Source organism: Lontra canadensis, unplaced genomic scaffold (genome assembly GCF_010015895.1).
Source record: "Lontra canadensis isolate GAN:19392208 unplaced genomic scaffold, GSC_riverotter_1.0 scaffold71, whole genome shotgun sequence".
Lineage (NCBI taxonomy): Eukaryota > Metazoa > Chordata > Mammalia > Carnivora > Mustelidae > Lontra > Lontra canadensis.
This window is the reverse complement of record NW_022631065.1, coordinates 7,651,108-7,672,399: the sequence shown is the minus strand read 5'-3', so window position 1 is coordinate 7,672,399 and position 21,292 is coordinate 7,651,108.

Sequence of the window (21,292 nt, the reverse complement as noted above, 5' to 3'; positions counted from 1 at the left end):
GTATTTTTCACAGTGTTGCTGAGAAGGTGAAGTAATACAACATTAATGAGAATGTTCTATCAAGGAGACCCAGTAGCATAGTGGGGAGAAATGAGTGCTCTGAATTCAGTCTTTGGTTTCACAAACCAGCTCAACCACTGTTATCAAGGTGACCTGGGCAAATGACATAACCTCTTTAGGAGTCAAGCTCTGTGTGTGCAAATACACCTACCTCCAATAATTATTAATGTCATTGAATAAAATATACCACCTCAAATATTAAGTCTAAAGCATTCAATGGGAGAACATTTTGTGCATGAGAGCTGCACTATCCCTGCCTTACTTGGGCCATAAGCCAAGCATAGTCCTCTTTCCAGTTATTACACTACTCTCCTTTTGATGTTGGAAGGTATGTGTGCTGGTCTAGTTTCATATATTCATGCATTAGAGTGGTTTAGCCTGAGACTCTGGTTTGGAAATTGATATAGGCGAAGATAGATAGAGCTGTTACACTGGGTTCGTTTTCTAGGAGCCTTGCAAATGAAGGAGTCCCAAAAGAGGCCAAGCCAGCTTAAGGGAGTTTTGTCTCAGACTTTGGACTCAGAAATGTCTGTTAATAATAAGATTTTATATTATCTGGTTTGAATATTATATTCATCACCCTCAGATATGCGGCAGGCTGAGGTAGCTTTGAAATATAATTTGTATATTCTTAAATTCTCTAGGCAAAGCTACTATTAATATCTTCTCTTAAAAATAACTTCCTTTAAAACCTCCCTTAAAAATAAATATCCATGGGGGTACCTGGGTGGCTAAGTCAGTTAAGTGCTCAACTCTTCATTTTGGCTCAAGTCATGGTCTCAGGGTCCTGAGATTGAGTCCCAGGCAATGCCCACCATGGAGCCTGCTTGGGATTCTCTCTCTCTCCCTCTTCCTCTGTCTCCCCACTTCATTCATTCATAAATAAATAAATAAATAATCTTATATCTCCTGTCCATTTCTCTCCCCTGAAACTCCTGTCTTCTCCTCCTAAACTGACTGTTCTTTGTCCAATTACTATTCATCCTTCTACACTCACATTGAATGAAACGTGAAACATCATACATGAAACAATTATTTATTTATTTTTTAAAGATTTTATTTATTGATTTGACAGAGAGAGATCACAAGTAGACAGAGAGGCAGGCAGAGAGAGAGAGAGAGGGAGACAGGGAAGCAGGCTCCCCGCTGAGCAGAGAGCCTGATGCGGGACTTGATCCCAGGACCCTGAGATCATGACCTGAGCTGAAGGCAGCGGCTTAACCCACTGAGCCACCCAGGAGCCCCCATGAAACAATTTTTAACACTACACTTCTGTTATAGCTTTTGTATTAGGTTGCAGGGATAAACCTGCCAATTACCACCCAGTAACACTTCCTTCATTATTCCTTAATTATAGAATCCTGAGTTTATTTAGGACTGCAACAAGCCTAGCTAAAAGATGGCATTTCTGAGCCTCACTGAGCATGTGACTATATCCTGACTGATGAGTTGTAAATGGAAATGTAAATGGATTTGGAGGAAAGCCACGTGAAGGACCTTAAGTTGAAAAGTGTGCTATCTTGCTTTTCCTAATTTTTTTCTTCCTGCCCCTCTAGATCACAGATGCAAGCAAAACAGAGGTTCCTAAGTTAACTGTGAACATAAAAGGAACCTCCAAGATGGTAGTGAGCTCTAGGATGGTGAAAGAGAACAGTATAAAGGGCTTGATGTCTAGAGCTGCTACATCATTCTATTCTCCAGTTTGTTTTTCTGGGAGAGAAAAATAAACTATTTATATATATATACATAATGCTAGTGTTATATTAATTACAATGTTACCAACAGCTAAATTAAAATTGTTACTTGTTCATTTTATGGTCACATCCTCTATCTCCAAAATGACACAGTAGACATTAGAAAAACTCCATATGAAAACTCCGAGTTTGGAAGAGTTATTCTTACATGAACTCTCAAATCCATCATACTTAGTTTCATATTTAGGTGTTTTAATATTCTGTGAATTTAGTTGAACTTCTAATTCCTGGCATTATGGGCTAGAGGAAAAAAGTTAAGCTACAAGAGGGAAGAGGGACCTACACCTTCCCACTTGCATTCTGTTCCTGTCAACAACAGCCCAGAAATGACTTCTCTTCATGCTGTGAAATTGGTTCTTATCTCCCGAATTTCAGTGGTACTCCCAGAACAAGCCTCTTATGCCCACTTAGAGGTAGGTAATTCTCTTCCTTTATTTGTGTGTGTGTGTGTGCACGTGTGTGTGTGTGTTTCTGTGTGTGTCTGTGTGCCTGGAAGGAAACAACATAGCAATCTGTGGTTTAGTAAGCTCCCCAGGTGATTCTGATGCCCAACCAAGTTTGTACACTTAAGTGTCCTGCCTATGCAGTAATCACTTCATAATTTTCTATATATACTTCAGCTTGATATTCTCTATAATTATTCCTAATTCTACTCAGTGTTAAAAAAAAAATCCTCACAACTTGGCCATCTCTCTGGAGTCTCTGCAAGTATCACCTGGTTATTTGCTTTTAAGTCCTCTGGATGGATTATGATCCTGAGATTTTCCTTCATGTTATCTTTCATGACATTCTCCAAATTTCCTTCACTTCTCTTCTGTATTGATTCCTTTATTTCTTGAACCCTCATTTCATTAGTGTGAAAAAACAAGTAACTTCCTAAAAAATGACACATGGATGGTGATTTTTGGAGACCTTGAATATTGGAAAAGGTCTAAATCTACCTCACATTTTTATGATTACTTAGCCAATCACAAAATTCTGACTTAGAAATATCTTTCATCAGGGCTTTTTAAATGTTGTGTGCTACTTTCTGCTAAAAGTAAATATTGCTTTTGAAAGGTCTGATGTTATTCTCATCCTGATGTTTTGTATGTAACTTCTTTTTCTCCCCTCACCTCTGCTCTGCTCCTCACCCTCTCCTTTCTCTTCTATTTCTCTCTCTCCTTGTTCTCCTGAAATCTTCTAATGATACATTTGGTGATTTTTTTTTTTTAATGTCTTTCCAAAGTGAAGACCCATTTTCTTCTGTTACATAATTTTTCTTGTGGCATATTTTTTATAATTTTTTCTTCATAAATGCCTCCGTTATTCTTTTCCCCAAGAGTATCTATTACTCTAACGTCAGATGTCCTTTTTGTAGTGGAAGTATAGTTGACATACAATGTTGTATCAGTTTCAGGTACAGAGGTTAGACTTCTTCGATTGGATTTTTGGTTTTTTTTTTTTTATTTTTTGTTTTTTTGTTTTTGCTTATAGTGTCCATGTTTGTCATTATTAGAATTTTTCTGCCCTGTGGGGTAGATTGAGATTCTGAGATTGAGTAAACTTTCAGCAATCTTACTGAATTTTTTGTTACATCCTCAAATATTTAATTTCCAAAAATTCACTCTTGTTCTTTGAGCATTACAAATTATAATGCCTCCAATTTTTTGGCAATCGTCCCTCCTTTTTTTTTTTTTTTTTCTGGAGAGTAATATGTTTTAGATTTTCTGATGCTCCATCAATTTTCTCTGTTTTCTGTATGTATGTGTGTGTGTATACATATATATCTCTATCTATCTATCTATCTATCTATAGATATATCTTTACAGTTAGCTTTAAGACCTCATTTTCCATGTTTAGTAACTTCTACAATTCTGACTTATTATTTTCTCTGCTTTTATATGTAATAATAGCTCACTGAAAAATAAAATTGGATGCTTTGTTTTAATGGTTGGGGTTTGCTGACTTCTTATTCCCATAATGTGTTAATCAGTCAGAGGTATGGTGTGTTAATGAGAAAACACTGAACAATTCCTGGTTAATCATTTTGCCTACCAAAAAATCTTAATCTCCAGTCTTGCAGTCTTAACTGTGGTATCCAAAAAGAGGAAGTTAGCTATTGCCAGTTCTCACCTGTCAGTGTGAAAATTTTGACTTAGTGTTCAAATTGATTTTATTTCAGTTGTGTTTGATGTTCCAAATTCTAGATTTTCTTATGCTTTATAGAAAATTTCTAGATTTTTATATACTTTTTATATATAATAATCCTCTATCATATACCACTGTGGATACAGGGAAATTACCTCTCTAGTAGGGGTTATAGGAAGGAATCTTAAAAGTCATTATACACACACACATTTTCAACCAGATATTCTCTTTTAAGCTCCAGAAATACTGAAGACTCAAGGGTTTTTCTATCGCCAATTTCCGAGCTTATCTGGATTCTTGGGATTCAAATAATTTTTTTTCAACATCATTCTTTTGTAGACAATTAAGTTTCAGTTACCTCTATTCTGTGAAGTTAGCAAAAGTTATCTCCCATCCTTTTTATTGTTTTTAATTTTTTATTTAGAATCAATTAACCAACATATAGTACATCACTAGTTTCACATGTAGTGTTCAAAATTTTATCAGTTATGTATAACAAGTGTTCCACACATCACGTGCCCAACTTAATGTACATCACACAATTACCCCATCCCCCTGCCCACCTCCTTTCAGCAACCCTGTTTGTTTCCTATAGTTAAAAGTCTTTCATGGTTTTTCTCCCATTCTGATGACTTCCCATTCAGTTTTCCCTCCTTTACCCTATGATCCTCTGTGCTGTTTCTTATATTCCATACATGAGTGAAACCATACTAGACTTATTTCACTCAGCATAATACCCTCCAGTTCCATCCATGTCAATGTGAATTGTAAGTATTCATCCCTTCCATTGTAGATATTCCACTGCATATATACATACATAAAGAAGATGTCATATGTATATCCATTCATCTGTTGACCGACATCTCAGCTGTTTCCACAGTTTGGTTATTGTGGACATTGCTGCTATAAACATTGGGGTTGTGTGCTCCTTCAGTTGATTACAATTTGTATCTTTGGGGTAAATATCTAATAGTGCAATTGCTGGGTGGTAGGGTAGCTCTATTTTTAACTACTTGAGCAACCTCCATACCATTTTCTAGAATAGCTGAACCAGTTTGCATTCCTCCAACAGTGTAAGAACGTTCCCTTTTCTCCACATCCTTACTGACATTTGCTGTTTCCTATCTTGTTAGTTTTAGCCATTGTGACTTGTGTAAGGTGGTATCTCATTGTGGTTTTGATGTGTATTTCCCTGACAACAAGTGATGAAGAGCAGTATTTCATGTGTCTGTTGGACATTTGTATTTCTTCTTTGGAGAAATGTCTGTCCATGTCTTCTGCCCATTTCTTGATTGGATCCTTTGTTCCTTGGATGTTGAGTTTGATAAGTTCTTTATAGATCTTGGATACTAGACCATTATCTGATATGTCATTTATAAATATCTTCTCCCATTCCAAAGGTTGCCTTTTAGTTTTGTTGACTGTTCTTTTGCTATGCAAAAGTTTTTTATCTCAATGAAGTCCCAATAGTTCATTTTTGCTTTTGTTTCCCTTGCCTTTAGAGACATGTCTAGTAAGAAGGTGCTGTGGCCAAGGTCGAGGAGGTTGCTGCCTATTTTTTCTCTAGGATTTTGATGGATTCCTGTCTCATATCCTTTTTCCATTTTCCAGACTTTCAGTGATGTTTCTCATGTGTTTTTGCCTCCTCTCCTATATTCTTTGTCATGTTAGTTTATACATTATTTTATTATTCCTGGTTTTAGTAATTTTAGAAAACAGAAATAATTGTATCTATTAAATCCATCATATACAGCCAAAAGCCAATACTTTAATGTATATTTGTACATTCCTGGTAGTCTTTGTTGCTAATTTTTAATTTTATTGCATTGTACAATGTCCCATTTAGAGGTGATTAAGTTTTGACTCTTTATTGTTCCTTCAGTTTTCAGTAATCCAGGCACTTGGTAAGAATTTGAAACATCAGAAAACTTTCCATTGTTGACTTCATTCATTTTGTGTTTAAATCACATCTTCTTATGCATTATGACTGTGCTATTCAGAAAATGACAGAATGCATGGATCCTCGTAGCTTCAATATGAAAGTTATGCTTTTAAATATCATCTCTGTAGAGTTAATACTCTTACCTTCCTCTGTGGAAGCACTCATGGATGATTATTATTAATGAGCCAACAAGTTAAATGTTGAGAAGTGGACATACACTTTCTTTTCCAAACTTGGCACATGGTTCACAATGTTATTTATCCAATGGGAAAAGAGGTTTCAAATTTTGGCAGTCACTATCACTTCCAACTTTCTCTTATTTGTCAAAATTATCTCTCTTTGCCTCCTTTAACTTTCCTTTCAATGTCTAACTTGTTTATAATTGATTTTTAATTAGCTTTTTCTCTTAGGTATCTTTTGAAAATTCTACTACACAGACAGAAGCAAACTTGTTTACCCAACATTATACAAACATTTCCCTGTCCCCGTTTTCTAGATATTTAGATGTCACTTTTTTGTTGTTAAATGAATATACTTTTTAAATTATGAAAAATGTATATGTTGTTCTGATTAGCTAAGTGTATCATGACTACATTTACCACCTGTCAGGAATGGGGTTTCTCTGTTCATTTTGGAATTACTAATTATTTTGACAAAAATGTAGTACTTTTGACATCATCTCAGGATGTGCTCTGTGTAGTTGGTACTAATTTGGTTTATTAGAAGATTGGTTTATTTGGGAGTTTGGAGTTAGGAGAGGGAACCATCACTATCTTGTTATTATATAACCATATTTCTAGAATTCAAAATGTGATAGTATTAAAAGTCTTAATATTTACACCATATATCTTTCTATTTGTGTATCCACATACTTCATGTGATGCTATTCGTATACTAATGTATATCCATGTTTCTATTTTTTTAAAATATTTTCTTTATTTATCTGGCAGACAGAGAGCACAAGTAGGGGGAGCAGTAGGCAGAGGGAGAGGGAGAAGCAGGCTCCCTGCTGAGCAAAGAGCCCAATACAGGGCTTCATGTGGGGCTTGATCCAGGACCCTGGGATCTGACCTGACCTGAAGGCAGATGCTTAACCAACTGAGCCATGCAGATGCCCCCACATACCTAGTTTTTAACATCTGTGTAGTATTTAATAATAACTACTTGGGAAAAAAAGAAAAGTTTAATCTTAATTGCTCTATCTAGAGGTATAATAAAGTTGTTATATATTAATCCAGGAAGCCAAGGAAAAAGACAGCACTTTGTGAGATCTATTATTGGTACTTTAAGATGAAAAAGGCCATTAAAATAAACATCTGAAAATAATCAGCTAAATTTGTAGTAGTAATTGTATTAGCAAGCAAATTTAAACTTTAGGGCTGTCAGTTACTAGGGAAATGCCACAAGTTATATCCAGTGAAAGGCAAACAATAAAAAAAAAAAAGTCTTGACATTTCAATATGAAGTTGATTTCCATAAAAACAAAGTTAATGTTAAGGCTTATTAATGTAGAAATTTATATTCAAATTATAAGAAGTAAAGTAGGTGATTAAAATTCCACCAACGCCTCTTCTTTTTTTGCAAAATGTGTAAATATTCTCAGTTGGAAGAAATTATTTTATTGAATATGATGTTCCAGAAGTTAACCTGAAAATTTTAAATACTGGTGAAATTGTTGATTCATATTTGATCCCAGTTTTTTTTTGGCACCTTCTTTGATTCACAGTTAATTCAAGAATTTTTTTCTCAATAAGTATAATTTATTTTCCATGTAATTTTTTTTTGCAATAGATGATTCAGCTTTAATTACTTCCATTCTGTTATGACATAAGATGATATTACAAATGTGCACTCTCTCAGATATGCTTCACTATTTTATGTTATACGTTTGCCTTTCAGGTGCTGTTTTTTCTTAATTGAAATAATCAAGGTATTCTAGAAATATGTACTAAACAATGTTGGTGAGCCGTACAATGACCCCAATGCCTTGAATAGCTTATGTGATGTAGATAGATATAGGTGATGTGAGAATAGTGCTAATTCTGAGCAAACTATTTACTTCCAAGAGAAAATGTTATTTGAATATGTAACAAGCAAAGAGTAAAGCACCTCTTTTATTATCTTTTTCAAAGACAAATTGCTTCCACATGAATGTTGATAGAGCTACGTACTAGAGACTTTAAGGAAACATTAAAGTGAAATTATTTTATATTGCTGACAAAATAAGTTTACATATGATCTAGATGTGTTTTTATCAATGTGTCTTATTTGAATTCTCACTTTAATGGATTAATGCTTTGCCACTAGTCTGCTGTATTCATTGTCTCTGAGACCAATCAAGACATTAAAGACATACACATGCATGCGTGTGCAAACGCACACACACACACACCACCTCTGCCCCTGAGTCTCACTGCTTTGTATTTACAATTTAAGACTGTTTTAGTTTTTAAACAGTGGATTCCTTTAGGTCAAATTACCCACTATATCCTTGGTTTCATAGATATTCTTAATCTCTGTGTTATAGTTTTCTTGTGTTGCATAGTATTATTAGTCCCTTAACTTTGATCAAGTAGCAAAATCAAACATCTGCTTTTCTTCATCTGGAAAGATGGGCACTGAAATATTACTTTGCTGGTTTCTAACTTCATTTTAGTACCTAAGAAAATGATTCTGGTCAGAAAGCCTGATGATTTTGTTGGAAATAATACCTCCCACCTTTCAAACTCTATCAGTTTTTTCTTTGTAACACCGTTATACAGTATTTGAGATATTATAGATTTATCTACCTCCTATATATAGATCTCTCTCACAAATAGACACACATCTGACTATAAAGGCAGTTAAATCAGGGAATTTGTTTTGTTAACTATTATATAATAATATTATAATAATAATATTTCAGCATTTAAAGGAATGTCTGACATGAAATTGATCACAATCAATATTTATTGGAATAAATAAAGCAAAGGATGATCTACCTCTCATTTCACTCTGAAGTCTATTGAAATGGAAGCAAAGATATAAATAAGAAAAATAAATTCACAAAGAAGGGCAATAGAAAAAAGAAACACTTAGGACTTTCCGGAAAATAAACAGCATACAAGACAGACTTGATAGATACAATGGAGCAGAGAAAGCAACAACCAAAAATAATGCATACCCAAAACAAACAAACATACGGAACACAATGGAGAAGGAAACTACAAATATCAGACCATTTGCTTCTCTTGCCTAAGAAAAAAAAATCCAAATTGTGAGTGAAAAAAGTAAAAAAAGAGTCCTGGGACAAATACTAAGGGAAATGTTAACTATTAAAAAAAAAAAAAAAAGTGCAGGCGGGAGGATTCTGAGCATATGTCCCTAGGCTAAAGAAGTACGGTAGAAGTCACTACTAACACAGTTAGTTTCTGCCCCAAAGAGGGTTGTCACATAATTATGGAAGAAAAAGAAAGAAGCAGTGCAGAGTTCTTGGAAAATTGTTATCTACAAAAATATAGAAGGACCATGTGTGTTGTAGAGATTCCAAATCTATCCTTCCACACACAATTAAAATAATAAAAAAAAAAAAAATAGAAAGGAAAGTCACCTCTGTACCTGATGGCAAAAAGATTAAAAAAAATTACTTAGTTGTTTAAGCACTTCATCCAATTAAATGATTCACATAGTACTTTATTTGGTTGGGCATTCATTAAACAACCTTTCCAATGTTCCAATAGCATCTTTGTCATTTGTGCAGTGTCCTAAATCAGTGTGCAAGGATGTCACCTGAAGGAAGCAAATTAATTAAGAGCTTTTAATGAGCATAACAGCCTGTTCATTTCTCTAAGAAACTTTATGGTCTCTTTGAATACAGTGTTACAGCCAGAACACTTTTTTTTTTTTAAATCATAAAGATACATCTTGCTCTACTTCATTGTTACTCTACCTTTATTCCTGATATTAGTGATTAAAATGTCAAACTGCTGAGAAAGACATTCAAACTCTTCAAAAATACATATTCAAACATCACACAAACCAACATCAAGAACTTTCATCAGTGAAAGCTGAAGTCTGCAGTGAAGGTGGTGTCAGTAAGATAGCAGAATAGGAGGTCTCTTGCTTGTATTCCCCACTCAAAAACAATAAATTGGTAGCCATCTATAGGAAAAAGTGCCTTTGTAGGAGCTTTGGTTTCTAACTAGGAGAATGTGAAATCCAGAGGAATCCAAGAGCAAGGAGGGTCTTTCTGAGAAGGCAGGTTGTGACCAGGTGGCTCACTCACTCACGGATCATGGTCTCATCTACAGACCCCAAAATAACTGTGTATACCTATGGACTCAGCTATAAACCTGTTTGGCCTTGGTCCTGTCACCAGCACTGTATACCAAAAGACCTGAGGAATCATGCCCACACATGCCTCAGATAAGAGACCCATCAACTTTGGTCTTATTTGTGGATACTTAAGTGGCTTATCACCAAACTCTATCAACCCTCTTGGCCACAGTCTGGGAGTCTGTGGCGGCAAGACCTAGAAACTCCATCCCAATACATTTTGTAACAGCCTTGTAACAGGGATCTAGGCCCTCTGAGCTGAAGTCTGTGAACAGTCTTGCTGGTCCAGAGACCTGGTAGGAGACACTCTTGTCTGCCTCCCAGAGATCCTGAAATAGCCATATGTTTGTTTCCAGCTCCTCCCAGCTGCAGTCCATGGACAGTCATGTTGGTCCTGGGTCCTGCAGGAAGACAGACCCATGAGTGTCCCTAGAAACAGGCCAGCCAAACTTGGTCCTATAAGCAGGTCCTGAAATGGTCATGTGATTCAACTCCCAACACTTCCCAGACATGGTCCATAAGCAATTAGTTCTGCCTACCTAGAGACCTACTAGAATATGGGTGTGTTCCTGTCCCTGGAGATAAGCCTGCCAACCATAGTCTGACTACATATCCTGGGATAGACCTATAACTTACTCTAACTCTTCCCAGACATGGTCAGGGAGCAGTTCTGCCCACCCATTAGCTGTTTAGATACATGCTCCTCCACGCTCCCAGAGACAGGTCTGCAGACCTCAATCCTGGCTATGAACCTGAAGCAGCAATGGGACTTAGTTTCAGCTCCTCTAAGCCACTGTCTGAGTCCAGTGTTGCCTGCCCCAGGATCCACCCAGTGACAGAGCAGGAGCTGGGTACCTGAGATCTATACCCATCTTCACACCTAGTGACAGAGTCAAGGCAGATCCACCTATGGACCTTGAAACAGACACTTATCTAAGCAATACATGACTGAACAAGGTCATGAAAGCAGCCCCATCCACCCACAAATCAGACAAGTTCCACACCTATCCAGATCTCTGGTAATAGGCCTGTCAACAGTGGACCCACTGCAGACCCAGAAGTAGCCACATGGCCTAACTCCAATCCAGCATGACTACAAAGACTGGAAGAAATGTTTGCTTCTCTAAATGTGGAGATATCAATACTAGGCTACATGAATCACAAAAAGTCAGGCAAATATCATGGCACCAAAGAAAACTAATAAAGCTTTATTAACTGACCCCGAAGAAATGAAATCTAAAAATTATCTAAATAAGACAAAATAATCACCTTTAAGAAACTCAGTGAAATGCAAGATAATACAGAAAAACAACTAGAGAAATTCAGAGAAACAATGCACAATCAAAATGAGAATTTTAATAAATAAAGAGAAACCATAAAAAAGAACCCAACAGAAATCCTGGAGCAGAAGAAAACAGTGACAGAACTGAAAAATTCAGTGAGGATCTTCAACAGCAGCCTTGATCATACAGAAGGAACTATGTGAGAACTTGATGATAGATTATTTGAAATTACCAGTAAGAGGAACAAAATTTTTAAAAGAATAAAAAAGTGTGAAGAAAACCTACATGAATTTTGGGACCATCAAGCAAATAAATATTGACATCACGGGAGTCCCAAAAGAAAAAGAAAGGGACAGAAAGTTTATTTAAAGAAATAATAGTTGAAAACTTACTGAATCATGGGAAAGATATGGGAATTATGTAGAGAAAGTTCAAAGGACCCCAAGAAAGATCAGCCTAAAGAAGATTACTCCAAACCATGTTATAGTCAAAATATCAAAAGTCAAAGATAAAGAGATAATTTAGAAGCAGCAAGAGAAAACCAACTTGTCACACTAAAAGGAATACCCTCACCCCTTCTAAGGCTATCTCATTTTTTTTTTTTTTTTCAGAAAGCTTTATAGTCAGGAGAGAATGGGCTGATACATTTTAAGTGCAAAAAGGAAAACAAAACAAAACAAACAACAACAAAAAAAACAAAACCTAACAAAACGAATATTATATGAGGAAAATAAACCTTCAGAAATAAAGGTGAGATCAAGAAATTCCCTGACAAAATCTAAGGGAGTCCATCACCACTAGACCTGTCTTACATGAAATGCTAAAGGGAATTCTTCAAATTGAAATGAAAGGACACTATGTAGCAACATGAAAACATATAAAATATAAAACTCACTGGAAAAGTAAGTATATAGTCAAATTCAGAATGCCTTCATACTGCAATGGAGATCCATAAATCTCTATTATAAAAGTTAAAAGGGCACCTGGGTGGCTTAGTCAGTTAAATGTATGCCTTTGGCTCAGGTCATGACATCAGGGTCCTGGGATTGGATCCTGCATTGGGCTTATTTCTTAGCAGGGAGTCTGCTTCTCCCTCTGCCCTTCACGCCACTTGGGCTCTCTCTCAAATAAATAAAATCTTAAAAAAAAAAAAAAAGTTAAAAGAAAAGGATTAAAAATAACTATAGCTAGAATAATTTGTTAATGGATGCACAATATAAAAAGATGTGATGTGTGCCATCAATAGCATAAAATGTGGGGAGAAGAGAAGTGAAAGTATAGATACTTTGTATACAATTGGAGATAAGCTCTTATCAGCTTTAAAAAAGGCTATTATATCTATACGATTTTTCATGTCACCTTGGCAGTAACCACAAAAAAAGACCAGTAAATAAACAAAAGATAAAGAAATTACAGCATACCACTTCCAAAAAATAAATAGCAAAGGAAGGTAGCAAGAGAGGAAGAAATGAAAAAAGAAATATAGAACAGTCAAAAGCAATTTTTAAAATGACCATTAACAAAACAGCAGTATCAATAATTAGTTTAACATAGATGGATTAAATTCTCCAATCAAAATACAGAAGGGTGCCTTGGTGACTCAGTGAGTTAAGGGTTAAGGGTTTCAGCTCAGGTCCTGATCTCAGGGTCATGAGATATAGCCCCAGGTCAGACTCTAGGTGCTGGGTGTGAGGCCTGCTTTAGATCCTCTTTCCCCTCTCCCTCTGTCTCCCCACCCCACCCACCCCTATCCTTGGCCCCAACACATGTGCTACCTCTTTCTCAGTCTCAAAAAAAGAGAGAGAGAGAGAGAGACAGATTAGCTGAATGGAAAACACAAAAATTGACAATATGATAACTACAAAAGAGTCATATTGTCTCTTTCACCTTAAGGACATATATAGGTTGAAAGTAAAGGGATGGGAAAAGATATCTCACACAACAGTCATCAAAAGAGTATAAGAAGCTATGCTTAGATCAGATAAAATAGATTTACAGTCAAGATTGGTCACAAAAGACAAAGAATATCACTGTATCGTGATACAGGGGTCAATTTATCAAGAGGATATATAACAATTATAAATATATATGCAAACAGAATTGGAGGACCTACTTATTTAAAGTAAGTATTAATAGAATTGAAGAAATAATAGAAATACAATAATAGTAGGGGATGTCAGTATTCACTTTCAACATTGGCTAGATCAGACAGAAAATCAATGAGGAAACTGTGGACTTGAAAAACGGTATAGACCAAATGACCCTGAAAAAGTTCTACAGAGCATTCCATCCAATAGGACCAACAAAATACACAAACTTTTCTGGTGCACACAGAACATTTCCCAGATAGATCATGTTTTGGGACACAAATCAAATCTTAAGAAATTTAAGAAATTGAAAATCACATCAATTAATTTTTCTGACCACAGATCATAGTTTTATGAAACTTGAAATCAATATTGGAAGGAAAGTTGTAAAATTCACAAATATGTAGAAATTAAACAACATGCTTCAAAACCACCAATGGACCAAGGAAGAAATCAATAGGGAAATGAAAAAGTATCCTCAACAGGTTATATGTCAACTGACTCTCAATAAACCTTAATAAAAGCAAACAAAAAAATATTATGTACTATCAAATGACACTTATAAAAACAAAACAAAATATGTTGTGAGAAAAAGAAAATGGAAATGCAATATACCGTTGCCTATGGGATGCAGCAAAAGCAGCTCTAAGAGGAAAGTTTATAGGGATAAATGCCTACATCAAGAAAAAAGAAGAACTAGAAAAAAATAAATAAATAAATAAACCACACCCAAAGTTAGCAGAAGCAAGGAAATAATAAAGACCGGAGTAGAAATAAAGGAAAGAGACTAAAATGGCAATAGAAAAAAATAAATAAAATCAAGAGTTTTTTGAAAAGATAAAATTGACAAAACTTAAACTAGACAAACCAAGAAAAAGAGATCACTCAAAATTACAGTGCTCTTGTCAATCTTTTTAATTTTAGCTGCTCTAGTTGGTGTGTAATGGGATATCATTGTGGTTAAATTTCACATTGCCCTAGTGGACTCTGATGGTTGAGCATTTTTAATGTGTTCATTTGCCATTTGTAGATTGACTTTGCAGAACTCAGAACTCTATTCAAACATTTTACCCATTTGGGGATCAGGTTTTTTGTGTTATTATTGAATCATAAAAGTGTCTTATACAATTTGGCCATAAATCCTTTATCAAATATATGCATTACAAATATATTCTCCACATCTTTTTATTAAATGTATTGTTTGAAGAGCACTTTTGTTTTTGGGAAAACCCATTCTGTCAAATTTTGTTCTTTTTTTTTTTTTTTAAAGATTTTTTAATTTATCTGTCAGAGAGAGAGAGAGCACAAGCAGGGGGAATGGCAGGCCGAGCAGGTAGAGGGAGAAGCAAGCTCCCCTCTGAGCAAGGAGCCCAATGCCTGACTGATTCCAGGACTCTGGGATCATGACCTGAGCTGAAGGCAGCCTCTTAACTGACTGAGTTACCCAAGCATCCCTCAAATTTTATTCTTTCATTGTTCAGAGATTTTTGTCCTATCTGTGTTAACTGATAAATTTATGTCTATCACAAAGTCATAAAGATTTCCTCTGTTTTCTCATGAAAGATTTGCAATTTTGGCTTTCATTTAGGTCTATTGTCTATTTTTATTTTCCTGTGTAAGGTGGCTTTCATATTTAATTTGGGGGGAGGATAAGAATATTCATTTCCCCCCCCAGCATTATTTGATGAAAGAACATTGTTTTCCAATTTAAATATCTAGGTATATATTTGCTAAAAACAACTGAGTTGATATTTGTGGCCTTGCTTCTGGAGTCTGAATTTTCCTCCAGTAATTTATACGAATATCCTTATGTCAATGTAAAAAAGTTTTCATTATTTTTGGGAATAGAAATCAAGAATAACAGATTTACATTTCTGCCATTTCTGTGGATAAGTCATAACTCTTCCATGAACTTCTAAAGAGAGTTTTTTCAAAAATTTTTTAAAAATGTAAATTTTTTTTCTTATATTTACTTAACTATTTCCCATTTCTGGCCCTCCATTCTTTACGCAGATTCACAATTCCATCCTATATAATTTTTATTTTGCTTAAATAACTTTCTTTAGTATTTTTATAGACAATTTATATAAGTAATGATTATTCTCACCTTTTGTTTGTCAGAAAAAGACTTTATTTTATTTTCCCTTTTGAAAGATATTTTTATTGTGTATGGAATTCCAAGTTGACAAGTCTTCGTTTTTCTTTCAGTGCCTTAAAGATGTTTTTCATTTTCTCCAACTTGCATATATTCTGATAAGTCAGCTATCAATCTTATTCATTTCTTATATATATACAATATTTTGATTTTGCACTGCTGTAACTTTTGTGTGTGTGTGTTACTGGATATATGCACTTCTATTATATTGTACTGGTATGATTTTCTTTATATATATTCTGCTTGGGTTTCATTCAGCTAAGATGTGTTGATCCGTATTTTTTTTTTTTTTAAGATTTTATTTATTTATTTATTTGAGAGAGAGACAGAGAGAGCATGAGAGGGGAGAAGGTCAGAGGGAGAAGCAGACTCCCCATGGAGCTGGAGCCTGATGTGGGACTTGATCTCAGGACTCTTGGATAATGACCTGAGCTGAAGACAGTGGCTTAACCAACTGAGCCACCCAGGTGCCCTGTTGATCTGTGTTTTTAACATATTTGGAAAACATCTGGTCTCTTTTTTTCTTCAAATATTCTTTTACACCCTATTTATTTATTTTTTTATTCCAATGACACACATTTTATCGATACTGTTCCACATGTCATTGGTCCTCTCCATTTTTTTTTTCTGTAATTTCCCCCTTTTTGCTTCATTTTGGGTAGTTCCTATTGGTATGTCTTTAATTGATATTTTGCTAAGTGCTAACTTCATTTATTACATCTTTTAATCTCAGGTGTCATATTTTTTAATCTCCAGAACTTTTTTTTTAATCTCTTTCTTATCTCTGATTTCGCTCCTCATCATATTTGTGTTTTTTATCCACTTTATAGATTCATTTTAATAAATTGGCCTACCTGAGTATGATGGCTGAGAAGTCTGAAATTTGTAGCACACAGAAGGCTGTGCACTCAGGCAGTGTATCTGTTAGTCTTAAGGCAGAAATCTTTTCAAGGAACTCAACCTTTGTTCTTACGGCTTCCAACTTGATATTAGGAGATCCACCCACATTATGGAAGGTAGTTTGCCTTTATTTAAAGTCAATTAATTCTAAATGTTAATCACATCTATAAAACATTTTCACAGAAATAACTTGATCAGTGTTTGACCAAACAATTAGACACCCTAACTTATGTAAGTTGGCACATAAAATTAACCATCACAGATACTTTCCCTCTGACCTTTCCCGTCATGCATTGTTGCCTGGGGATTGCTTCTAGACAGTCATCTGGTGAAATTATAAATCCTACTTTGTGTTTCCCTTCTCTCAGGGATTAGATTCCTGTGTTGCCTATTGTCCGTATGTCATAACTTTGATTAGTTTTCTAAGTGTTTAAAATGAATAACTAGATTTTTTTTTTTCTTTAAGTTTGGATTTTTCATTGTTAGGCCTGTGCATTTTTCCCAACTTTTAAAAATCTGGATCAATATAGGGGAAACTAGAGATGTAAATATCAATGTAAGCATTATAAATTAGAATACTTGATAAATGCACATATTAAAATGATTCTGTGGAAACTAGGTTATGAATCTTGGGCTTGGAGAATTAAATCTTGTGATTGTTCTAATTTAAAAAATCTTTTCTTGGGGCGCCTGGGTGTCACAGTTAGCTAAGCATCTGACTCTTGGTATCAGCTCAGGTCATGATCTCAAGGTTGTGACATCAAGCCATGCATCAGACTCTGTGCTCACCATGCTGTTTGCTTGACATTCTCTCTCCCCCTCCCACTGTCATTCCTGCTCATACTCTCTCTTTCTCTCAAATAAGGAAATATATCTTTAAAAAACAAAATCTCTCAAAAAAGGAGAAAGAATGTAAAGTTTTTCTATTTTTACAAAAGGATCTCTTTTTGGAATATAAAATTTAATACACTTTAAGTTTGCAGAACAACCATAAATTATTTTCTGTACAAAACCTAAGTATTTCCAGGGAAAAATTAGAGGCTTAGATTACATAACTCATTATGTATTTTTTGACACATTTGGCCACTGATCACAAAATCAATGAAAAGTACTGTGCCTTTGTGTGTTTGGAAGGGAAACATACGGTTTATTGGCAAAAAAAAAAATCATCATCACATGACATTATTTTTCAATCCATAATTTCACCGGCACACAGTTTGTAAGAGCAGTTACAGATAGATGCACAGTAAATATTTTGCTTTACAGGCAGATTAAACCTCAAGTATACAGAATAGAAAACATAAGAGTAATAAATAGAAAATAGAAATAGAATAGAAAGAATAGAAATAGAAAGCATAAGAGAAATAGAAAGCATAAGAGTGATAAATTTATGGCATCAATGAGTTTGATGAATGTCTGTGTATTCTTTAGCAATGGAACTACATTACAGTGGGGATAAATTTCCATTTAATTGAAGATTATACTGTGAACCATTATGTGGATTTAATAGATGTTTGATGTTAATGCTCCTGGAGTATCAAATATGTGTAAAGCAGAAAGAGTGTTAGCATGTAAATAAAAATGCAATAAAATGCCTACTGAACAATATTTATTCACAGAAAATAGATAGTTATCATTTCTCCATTTTGTTATTACTTCAGTGCTGACATTAATCTTAGATTATTTTTCTATGAACAAGTTGTCTCTCCTATGTTTGTCTCTCCAACAAATTGTCTCTCCTTCATAGAAAGAAGAAATAGATGAGTATTTTAAATTCATTTGGATGCATAACTGATCTGCAGAGAAAAGGTACTCACACTTTTAAAATGAGGAAAAAGATATAGTAAAAAATGACAGCACATAGAGTTTCTTCATCATCTGATAGTACTTGTAAAGAGTATTTCCATTACTTTAAATAAGTTGCTCAAGGGGCACATCTCAAAAATATACCATCTTTAAAATGCAGATACTTTTTACTTTAGCCCACATATTATAATTTTAATAATGAAGATTTCTTATTAAAGCAAACTATTCTGAAAGCCATTCACTAACCGAGTTTATATTTTTACCCATACACAAAGACATCTTTGTGGCTGAGAAAGATATCAAATATATTTTGGCATATTTCAGGAGATATTCAAATGCGATTAACAAAACATGAAGATACACTATTTTGTGCTGAATAAAAAAAGGGAGCAATAGGAATACAATCATGCTACCTTCCAAATTCAGTCAACCTCTTTGCCATGCCTCCACTCCCACCCTAGATATTTAATATGATATAGTAAAGGACTCATCTTTCAAAGAGCAGAAATCTCTCTTCACTGAGAAATACTCCTTATTTTCTTGTTTTGTGTTTAATACGAAAATCAAAAGCTATCAAACATATCTTTTACAATGACATAACGTGGAGTCAGGATTATGTGATCGATTATTAAAAAAAAAGGAATAAGAAAACAAATGGATGTGAAAGTCACCAACAATTCAAACAATTCATGATTATAAACACATATCCCTTTCACTATATGGAATATTGTTTTCAATATTAGAATCTATGAATAAGGACACAGAATTTGATTTTTATGTGTTCTAATCAATAACTTATGAACTAGTAACCTGCAAAGAAATAAAAGGAGGCAGACTACTACTACCTGAAAAACTCCCAGAAGAGGTCAGTCAGGGAAAGCAGGGAGCTTTCTTTGTCTTACCGCTCCCTCACTGGCTTACCATCCTTAGACAATGATGCATATACCATAAGTAGAGAACTATCCATAAAGTCTTACAAAATTTTCAATGTCAATGATAAAGAACTACTCTTTGCCAAGAAGAACCCAATCTTTCCTTTTCTCTGAATAGAATGTTTGAACTCTAACCAGATGTTTAAAATACTAACACTTTCAGTAATTGTGTGAATTAATTAGAAATAAATTTGGTTTAAAAATGGCAATAACAGAGGTGCTTGGGTGGCTCAGTGGGTTAAAGCCTCTGCCTTCGGCTCTGGTCATGATCCAAGGGTCCTGGGATGGAGCCCTGCATCGGGCTTTCTGCTCAGCAGGGAGCCTGCTTACCCACCCCTCTCTCTGCCTTCTCTCTGCCTAGTTGTGATCTCTGTCAAGTAAATAAATAAATAAAATCTTTTTTAAAAATGGCAATAACAGTGATAAAATTGAGTTTAGAAGTTTCAACATAATTGCTTATGATAACATCTTCTAAATAAATAATTTTGTTTAGTTTGTGTATAATGCTATAGAAAGGTTTTCTTTCTCTCTTCAGAATGTATTGATCGTTAGTGTACATGCCTAATCAGCCTGAATGTGATCTGCTCAATTATATTTCTCCATGTTTTAATATGATTGTACTTCTTTTGTATGGTGCAAGAACTGTAAGCTTTGACAAATGTTTAAGAGTAGAAACAAAAGTAGTGATCTTTCTATAATAGTCCTAGTTGTGATGTGAGATGATTTTTAGCAATGACAATGGCATTTTCTCCTATTCTTTCAAGGTTACAGGTGTGATTTAAGTTTTTATGGGTTGTTTTGCTGATCATTTCTATGAATACATAATGAAACTATTTAAATAAGAAAATATGAGTAAATTTGTTAACAATTCCTATTAAGAAGTGGATTTATGTCATAATTGTTAGTTAGATTTGGAGTGCAAGTAAAATTTCTAGTTTAGGGTTTTCTGTCTGTTTAAAAACAAATTTATACTCTGCCAACGATGGAGAAATGATGCTGTATCACAGAATCTCTGTACCAATACAATTAAATAAATAAAATTTTAAAAATAGTAAAATGCTGAAAAAATACTGACAGTAAAATGATAGTAATAATTCAAGTTTTGCTATAATGTTTGAAAAATGATATTCTGAAGATATAAGATATCATTCTTAATATGACCCAATCCCAGTATCTGCTTTCAGAAACAACAATGAAAATATAATTTTTAGAGTAGATTACATTGTTTTTTCTTAAATAGCCACAACCTTACAGAATGACGGAATAAAAGGATGAATAAAGACAAATCCTAGGCAGAGACAGGCCATAAAGACTGGCAGCAGAGGAGGAAGTCAATCTGCAAAGGTGACCAGTGAAGTGATTCTGGGTTTTACAGATGTGGACAATGACATGACACAGTGGGAGGTTGTAAGCAGAGAGAATTAGAAGCTGAGCAACAACTTCAAATTATCAATTACAAGTAAAGATAAAACATAATGCTACTTTCTGTAAGTTGTGACCCATGTAATGTTTCTATTTTTTTAATGTTATTTGGGGGAAAACAAACATAAATGATGATACAAAGGAGAGAATTGATTTAACATAATGATAATGGTGAAATTAGAAAATCAATGAAACGTTATTTGAAAATATCATGACAACTTCAATTTTAAAATCTATAGAACTTCTTGGAAGAGGACTCTCTCAGAAATTAGAATTAAAGAATACACAGAGTAAAAGTGAGGATGTATATGAAAATTATAAGTTCAACCTAGTCCAACGAAAAGGAGTTGCAGAAAGAGAATGCAAGAAAACAGGTGGGCTGAAGTTAGAAAAGAAAATATGTAATAAACACCAATTTTTTTTTCAAAACTGATAATCCTTAGTAGTCAGACTGATAGCGCCTCCCAAGTACTTGGCTTACTGTGAATGAACATAAAATCTATACCA